At 44.6% G+C, this 8,664-nt stretch overlaps 1 pseudogene; it reads left to right on the top strand.

Moving 5' to 3' along the window:
* Positions 1-2,086: 2,086 nt before the first annotated feature.
* On the top strand, positions 2,087-2,706 carry LOC124509242 (glutathione S-transferase Mu 1-like; annotated as a pseudogene).
* Positions 2,707-8,664: the final 5,958 nt, after the last annotated feature.

Raw genomic sequence — 8,664 nt, forward strand, 5'->3', positions numbered from 1 at the left:
CATATTTTGGACAATATATACATAGATATACATAGATATACATAGATATACACATATATACATATATATACATATAAATATACATATATATACATATATATAGTCCAAAATATGATTCTAGATTTATAATGGGAAATATATATATAAATAAAATTATATATATATCTTTATCAATAAAATTATATATATATATTTCTCATTATAAATCTGGAATCATATTAATATATTTTCTGAAACCAGATTATCATTGCATTTCTAGGATAAAACCTACTTGGTTGCATTTCTTGGTCAAACCCTCGATGTTCTTATTTTTGTTTTGTTTTGCCTTCAGTACACTGCTGGATTTTACCTCATGAGATGTGTAGGATTTCCTTTTCTTATGTTTTCCTTCATAAATTGTGTGTGCGTGTGCGTGTGTGAGTGTGTGTAGGGAGAGAGCAGGAGAGCAATGAATTGAATCCTGAAGTCTTTGTGGCTTCAGACAACAAACGTTTGTTTCTTGCTCATACACAATCTGCTTCAAGCTGGGCGTCTCTTCAGAGCAGCTCTCCCCGGAGCAGTGATCCAGAAGGATCCAGGCTGTTTCCCTTTTATGATGTTGTCATGGCTTCTAGGTCTCCACAGCAGGAGAAGAAAGAGTGCAAAAATGGGAAAGGGGCTTTTGACTTCCTCAGCCCAGAAGTGACCGTGGGCAAAAGCTAATCACAGCCCTCCACACAGTCACAAGGGTATGGGAAGGTTCAATCTTTCAGGTGTTAGGAAGGAAAGGAAAACTATACGTCGGAGAGCGTAAGTGACGTCTGATACACAGGTAGTGTAGATTTGTGCCCTATTGTTGCAGGGTTTTTTACCGCAATACCTGGGATTTGTTGTCTCCCCGCCTCGAAGAATGGAGAGGTGGACACAAAATAAACAGCAGGCAGAAATTTATTAGAACGTAAGATTAGAAACGAATAGAGGAAAGCTCCCTTTGCTGAGAGGGGACATTGGCAAGTGAACGCCGGAGGACTACAGGCAAGGGTCCTTGTGGTACAAGGTTCTGGTTGCCCCTCCTTTCCCTTCCCCCTCGTTCCTTCCCAGATCCCACCCTTATGGGCTGGACAACTCTAGCTGCTGCGTTGTCCATTCCTGATTGGCTCGTTTCCATTGTACGGGGGGAGGGGGGCGGGGGGGGTTGGTCTACGGCCATACCGTTCCTTGTGGGTCATAAGGTTTTCTGGTCCACTTATTTTCAGTCAGGTCTTTTGTCAGATTCCTGAGGGTGTCTGTGACATTCTTTTTTTTTTTTTTTTTTTCAACGTTTATTTTTATTTTTGGGACAGAGAGAGACAGAGCATGAACGGGGGAGGGGCAGAGAGAGAGGGAGACACAGAATCGGAAACAGGCTCCAGGCTCTGAGCCATCAGCCCAGAGCCCGACGCGGGGCTCGAACTCACAGACCCCGAGATCGTGACCTGGCTGAAGTCGGACGCTTAACCGACTGCGCCACCCAGGCGCCCCATCTGTGACATTCTTAAGAAGAGCCTTACACCCAAGGGGGTTTGCTGTGGTCAGATACTCCCAGCATTGTTCCAAAATACGTCTTTCCCCACCCAGGGACCTCGGGTCCTAATCCTTTCCCTGTCTGCCTATTTTATTCTATCTTTTTCCTATCATACTATTAGGGTAGACACCTTCTATTCTCGAGGGAGACTTTTTTCTCACCTAAATCCAGATCGAGGCACTAACCTTTGCAAGGGTTTATATCCTGTCTATACCTCCGAATAGAGTACACAGTTTTGACAGCCTGTGTTTTTATTCAGGGATCTTAATTCCATCTATTTGCCTCACAAGGGCCTTGGTGCCTCTCCAAGTGGTTAAAATATGCAAGTCTTTTATCTACTGATGTAGGTAATGCTCTTAGGGTAGCCAAAGCACGAGTGCCTATGTATTTAGTAAGTTTCCTTTTAAGTTTTGACTCTTGGGGATTCCTTCCTTCCTAAACTTTTTATTTTGCTGTAATTTCTAACTTAAAGAAAAATTGTAAAGATGAAATCCCAGCCCAGTTCCACCGAGGCTATCCCTGAGTCCACAGAAAGCTAAACTAATGGTCATGACCTTGGCTTACTGGGACATCCATAGACTGGCTCATACTATCCACCTGCTTCTGGAATACCCAGATGCAAACTGTGAGGAAACGAAGTATGTGATGAGGGCTGCTCCAACTATGACAGAAGCCAGCGGCTGCATGAGACATTCAACTTGAGCCTGGGCTCTTTCAGCCTGCCCTGTTTGATTGATAAAGCTCGCAAGATCATCCACAGCAATGCTATCCTTCCCCGCACTGCTCACAAGCACAACCTATGAGAGGAAGCGGAAGAGAAGATTCGTGCGGACATTTTGAAGAACTACGTTACAGACACCTCCAACCAGCTGGCCAGTGTTTGCTACAGCCGTGACTTTGAGACCCTGAAGCAGGAGGACTCGGAGGGGCTCCCCGAAAAGAGGAGGCTCTTCTCACAGTTTCTGGGCAAGAGGCCACAATTCGCAGGGGACACGATCACCTTGCTTCTGGCATCCTTGGCCTGCACCGTATATTTGAACCCGAGTGCCTGGATGTGTCAGACACGAAAGACTTCATCACCCTCTGGCCCGAAGGAGATCTCCGCTTACGCAAAGCCCACCTGCCTCCTCCCAGGCCCTATGCACGGAATGACTGCCATGTAGGGCAACAAGTCGGGCCCTGTTGAGGCCAGGAGATAGGAGCCAGGAGCTCGTACTGCCCCGCTGGGGACCTGGGGAAAAGCTGGACTTCCTTGCACTCCAGAATCACGCTTCTTGTTCCTTTCTACTTCTTTTCTTTCCTTCTTTTCATGGTTGTCTCTGCTTTGAGGTGCCCAACTGGACCCCTCACCTGTAAGGCTCAGCCCTGAGCTCCCCGACATTGCCCTGAAGACCAGTATTGGCCTGGTATGCAGGCCCTGCTCCCCCCAGCACGGTCCTCGCCCCAGTCCTGCCTGGTCCCCAGTAAAGCCTTAATCATACGTGTGCACACACGATTTATGAAGGAGAATCTAAGGGAAGAAAATCCTAGACCTATCTCATGAAGCACACGTTATCATATCCAATTCAACAGTACCAAAAACAAAACAAAAGAAAAAATGAAAGCATCTCAACTGTATCAGTTGTATTTTACAACCATCTGTATTTTCTACGTTTTGACATCTTGGAGCCTTGCTAATCTGGAGAGACTTCCCCTCCCAGGGCGAGCTAATTTCTAGAAATTGTAAACAACTTGCCCGCCGGCGTGCCTTTCACATGCAAACCAACTAATCCATATCCCCAACCGCTTCCTTCAGTCTCTCACGCATGAAGCCAATATTCCCCCTGCCCTAAATCACCCCAAGGTCAGGTACAGGACCACTGGGGACCACCTCTACAGCCTGGAGCCTGCTAAAAGTATTCAAACTCACCAATCCGAAAAGGCTGACCTTGCCTTGCCCATTCCTTGCCATCAAAACCACAATCAAGGCTGGCAGCCATATTGCCCCTTCACTCCTTCTGCCCCCTGACTGACACCGGTACTTCCCTCTGTGGCCCCCTATGGCGTGACATGCTCTTTCCTCTTGGGAACTATGAGTAATAAACTCTCATTTGAAAAGCAGTCTTCTCATGTCTGTCGCCTTACCGTGCCTGATTAAAACAAATCTCAGGAACATTTCAAGACATCAGTCAAGTAGAATTTATCCCCAAAATGAAATGATAGTTCATGATCCGAAAACCTACTACCGGGCTATAGCATACTAATAAAGAATATAGTCATATATGATCAAGTCCCTGGAGCAGAGAAAGTATTTGATAAAATTCAGTCAAATATATCCTTCCATAGCCTGAAGCAAGCCTATATTTAATTGTGACACTTTTGACACAACCCCATAAAGTCAGAGTCTCAATAAGCATTAGTAAGTGCTTCTGTCCAACCTTATGCTGGAAGTGAAGAAAAACAAAGTGTATCTACATCGGATTAGGAAGAGACAAACTGTCTCCATTTGAAGATTGTGTGACAGTCTCCATAGAAAATTCAAGAGACGCTACAGATAAAATTATTAAAACAAATGAGGATTCATCAAGTTTGCTGGGTAAAGGATCAACCTAGAAACCCAACTGAAGTCTTCAAGTTGTGTCTTATACTACATAATACTGAGTGACAAAAGCAAAGTTCACACAGATTCATGTGGTTTGGTCCCATTTATACGAAGCTCAAAACTTGAAAAATAATACTTGGTATGGGCTGGGGATGTGTACAAATGTAATAAGTAAATTAAAGTTTGTGCGCTAATGATAAATTCTAAATTCATGATGCTGATTACCTCTGGGGAGAGAGGGAAGGAAATGAGCTGGGGGTGAGAACACATGAGGCCTACATCTATCATTTTCCTTTACTTAATTTTTTTATTCTTTCTTTATTTTTGAGAAACAGGCAGAGAGACAGAGTGCGAGTGGGGAGGAATAAAGACAGAGGGTTGATGGGGGGGTGCGGGGGTTGGGTAATGGGCACTGAGGAGGGCACCTGTTGGGATGAGCACTGGGGGTTGTATGAAAACCAATTTGACAATAAATTTCATATTAAAAAAATGAATAAATGTTTAAAAAAATAAAAAAAAGAGTTAGTGAGATAATATACTAAAGACCTTAGCGTATTGCCTGGGGACCGTAAGAGTTCAATAAATGGTCACTATGATTACAAACATATAAGTTCTCTTTACTTAAAAGCTTACATGGTAACAAAGAAAGTCCTGTTCTGTAACAAAAGCATGATTACTATGTTTTTAGTGCTTACGTGCCAGCATTTCAGCCTCCATTTTCACAGTATTTGTTAAATGAGTGCATATTTACTGACCTCGCACTAAGTTCTAACGTTTTACAATTATTATTGACCCTCTAACATCTGACAAGTGCAAAAGCAGTGATAAAGCCAAAGTGATAGTAAAGAGACTTGCGAGATTTCCAGGAGTGCAAAACTAGAGATTATAGAGAGAGAAGGAAAATGAGACCTCTGGTCTGGGCAAGAAGGTGTCGACTTACATCTCTTTGCCCCTTTCTGCTGGACGCGGCCATGAACCCTGAAAATAACTCATGAGATTACCAAAGAAAAACTCTGCAACGTGGAAGTTGGACCACAGGACTAGAGGAACCCCCACCCAACAGAAGAAGGACACCCAGACCTGGTGTTTTCCAAACCCACAACCTACTAAGAAAAAGGGCACCCCTGATAGGCTCACTCCTCCCCCAAATGCAGTTGGAGTCCCGCCAACAATATTCTATGTGCCTGTCAGAATCAGCAATGGTGAACCAATTGGAAGCCCAACAGACGGGAAATGATCAGCGTGAATACTCTCTATCCTTACCCCGTTTGAGACTTACCTCCCCCACCTGGAGATACCGCACAGCTAAGAAGTATTGGCAAAAGGGATCCCAATGCAAGGGCCAGCTGGAAAAGCATCCTGTTCCCTATTGAGCCTGAGGCTCTCCTTCCCCACTCAGAGACACCACGTACGCAGCGGGAGGGCAGGGGATTGGCAAGTAGGATCACGCCACAATAAGTGTGTAGCCAGGAATGTACTCTCCATCCCCCACGAGCAGCAGGGAGGCTTCCAGGAAGGTTATTTGCCCCTCCAGGCCTAAGACTCTCCCTACCCCCCATTCAACGGAACCTTGACAAGCATTCAGCTACGGTGGCACTCTCCATCCCCTACAGACAGGAGAAACTTGCTACAATGCGGGTCAGGAAACACCATCCATCCCTGAAGCAGGAGCACTCCCTTCCCCCACCTCCAGGTTCTAGGAAGCTCCACCTGAGCAAGCTTCTTCAGCTCCCTCCAACAGCATCAACAAGAATCAGTAGACGCTCCAGTGGCATGAGATAAGTCAGGTAGAGAAAAAGAGTATCGCAAAGGCTCTGAAAATGATATTGGAGCCACAGTCCAAAAATGAGGCCAGGGCCTGCACGATAAAGCTAAACAAAGTGATTCCCCTCTTAAAATGGAAGAGTTACTCGGACCTACGGTCTCCAAGATGACCGGGATAGGACACAACTGACAAATCACCCTACGTCAGAAACCAGGAAAATCACAACTGGAAGGAGAAATGAGACTTAACTTCTGTCACCCCAGAGATGAATCAGGTGCTGGAATTCTCTGATAAAGGTTTTAAAGCAAACACCCTACAAACAATTCAGTAAGCAATTCCAAATTACATTGAGACACTCGAGAGATAATTTAAGATCTTGGTAAAGAAACAGAAGTTATGAAGAAGACTAACTGAAAATTAAAAATGGAAAATTATAGTAAGAGAATAAAAACTCCCCGTGTGCAGGTTCAATAGTCGAGTGGAGTTGACAGAGGGTACATTCAGTGAACTCAGGGACAGATCAGTAGAAGTCACTCAAATGTTTTCGAGCCACATATCTGACAAAGGTCTTGTATCTCAAATAAAGGAGGAACTCTCCAAATTCAACAGTAAAGAAACAATAAATGCCATTAGAAAATGGCCAATATCATTAGCCATCGGAGAAATGGAAATTAAGACCATGAGGAGATATCCCTACACACCTCTCAGAAGAGCTAACATAAAAACAAAACAAAAAAAAACTGTGATAATCCCAAATGCTGACAAGGTTGGAGAGGAACTGAATCACTCAGACCTGGCTAGTAGGAATGCAAAATGGTAGAGTCATTCTGGAAAACAGTTTGGCAGCCTCTTAAATAAACACAAAGTTACATTATGACCCAGCAATGGCACACATAATGTGAAAGCCTAATGCATCTAAAAATCTGGGCATAAAGGTATTAGTCCCAAACTGGAAAATAACCCAATGTCCTCCAACGGTTGAATGATTAAACAAATGGTGGTACATTCATATCTGCTCGGCAATAACAAGGAGTGGACTATTGATACACGTCACCATATGGATGACGCTCTAGGGAGTTATACTAACTTAAAAAATAAGCCAATTCCAGGAGCGCCTGGGTGGCTCAGTCGGTTAAGCGTCCGACTTCTGCTCAGGTCATGATCTCGTGGCTTGAGAGTTCGAGCCCCGTGTCAGGCTCTGTGCTGATGGCTCGGAGCCTGGAGCCTCTTCAGATTCTGTGTCTTTCTCTCTCTCTCTGCCCCTCCCCTGCTCACACTCTGTCTCTGTCTCTCAAAAATAAATAAACATTAAAAAAAAATTTTTTTTTAAAATAAGCCAATTCCAAATGGTTATGTACTATATGATTCCAGGTATGTAGTTTGAGAAGGTAAATTTTTAGAAATGGAGAACAAATTATCGGTTTCTAGGGGTCAGGTGATGGGAGACAGGGTGGTGGCTGCAGTCATAAAAGGGCAACGGGAAGGATCCCTATGGTGATGGAACATTTTTTTTCTGGTTTGTCAATATCAATGTCAATATCCTGGTTGTGAAGGATGCTTCTCCAGCTGGCACTCGCATTGGGATCCCTTTTGCCAATACTCCTTAGCGGTGGTATCTCTAGGCGGGGGAGGCGAGCCTCAAACAGGGTAAGGATAGACAGTATTCACCCTGATCATCGTCAATGTCAATATCCTGGTTGTGATACTGTATTATATTTTGCAAGATGCTACTTTTGGGGGAAACTGGGTAAATGGTACGTAGGATCTGTCTCTACTATTTCCTACAATTGCAAGTTAAATTCACAAGCACTTCAAAATAAAAAGTTTAAATAGGGCCCTTGGGTGGCTCAGTTGGTTACGCATATGACTTCAGCTCAGATCATGATCTCATGGTGTTGGTTTGAGCCCAGCATCAGGCTCTGTGCTATCAGCGGAGGGGAGCCTGCTTCAGATCCTCTCTCTGCCACTCTCCCACACGCACACCCGTGTGTTCTTTCTCTCTCTCTCTCCCCCTATCTCTCAAAACTAAATAAACATTGAAAAGTAAAGTTTAAATAAAAAAAAGGTGCAAGATGGTGGCCATTGCACACGCAAATGGAATGGATTATAGGAACATGTCTGCAAGGCAAAGAGGAAATCCCGTGACATAGTATTGCTTATGTAGTTGACAGTAAACGACAACACAGGAGGAAACCAAGTTGGCCAAATATAGGAAGGTTTGCTCACAGAGGGCGTTGATCATAGTTAGGGAGAAAGCCGGCGTTCAGCTTTGGAACTTAACAGACTCTCCTGAAGGAGGCCTCCGGCCTCAGGTTGTTGCATAGCGTCAGGACTCTGTTCCAGTCTGCACAATACCAAAGGGACTGGTGCGGACACATCGACGCTAAGAATCTCCATACATCCCGAATCTTCCTTGGCCCCCCGAGAATGAGGTTGCTGACTCCAGTAAGTGCCCCGTATCGATGGATCACGGGAAATGGCTGCCTAAGAGAGAACGTTCCAGTAGGTAGAAAAAGCGTGACTGAATTTATAGATTGGAAGAACTACCCCACAATCCCACCGGCGGAAACACTTCCGGGAACTTCAGATATAAACCCACGTGGCTTACTCACTTTGGACTAGCGCACAATGGGCCATTGGAGCAGCCTTCCAGGTCCTTGCTCACCTGTAAGGAAAGCAGTTGCTCTACCTCATAGATGGAGGGACATGATTCCCTACAAGGTTTGTCTGTAAATTGAAGGGAACCACAAACGGTCACCCTTTACAATCCTCAAA

This window comes from Lynx rufus, unplaced genomic scaffold (assembly GCF_022079265.1).
Source record: "Lynx rufus isolate CCGP_SWC_20201006 ecotype Redwood Valley unplaced genomic scaffold, mLynRuf1.p SCAF_14, whole genome shotgun sequence".
Taxonomy (NCBI): Eukaryota; Metazoa; Chordata; class Mammalia; order Carnivora; family Felidae; genus Lynx; species Lynx rufus.